General features: G+C 44.8%; 1 non-coding gene across 1 annotated transcript; it reads right to left on the reverse strand.

Annotated features, from left to right (window-relative positions):
- Nucleotides 1-31: 31 nt before the first annotated feature.
- On the reverse strand, nucleotides 32-103 carry trnac-gca (transfer RNA cysteine (anticodon GCA)). Its single transcript has one exon. It is a non-coding gene; the product is annotated as a tRNA-Cys (tRNA).
- Nucleotides 104-290: the final 187 nt, after the last annotated feature.

Genomic DNA, 290 nt, shown 5'->3' on the forward strand with positions numbered 1-290 from the left:
GCTTTAGTTAACCTAAAGCTGCAAAGTCCAAAGGGGGCACCCAGACTTGAACTGGGGACCTCTTGATCTGCAGTCAAGTGCTCTACCACTGAGCTATACCCCCACAAAACCACTGGCTCAAAACAGCACACAGGAAAATAGATCCTTAATTTTGACAATATCAAACAACACCAACAACATCTTCACTTTAAAAAAAGGCTTTAGTTAACCTAAAGCTGCGAAGTCCAAAGGGGGCACCCAGATTTGAACTGGGGAACTCTTGAGCTGCAGTCAAATGCTCTACCACTGAG

This window comes from Sinocyclocheilus rhinocerous, unplaced genomic scaffold (assembly GCF_001515625.1).
Source record: "Sinocyclocheilus rhinocerous isolate Xijiao unplaced genomic scaffold, SAMN03320098_v1.1 scaffold3843, whole genome shotgun sequence".
Lineage (NCBI taxonomy): Eukaryota > Metazoa > Chordata > Actinopteri > Cypriniformes > Cyprinidae > Sinocyclocheilus > Sinocyclocheilus rhinocerous.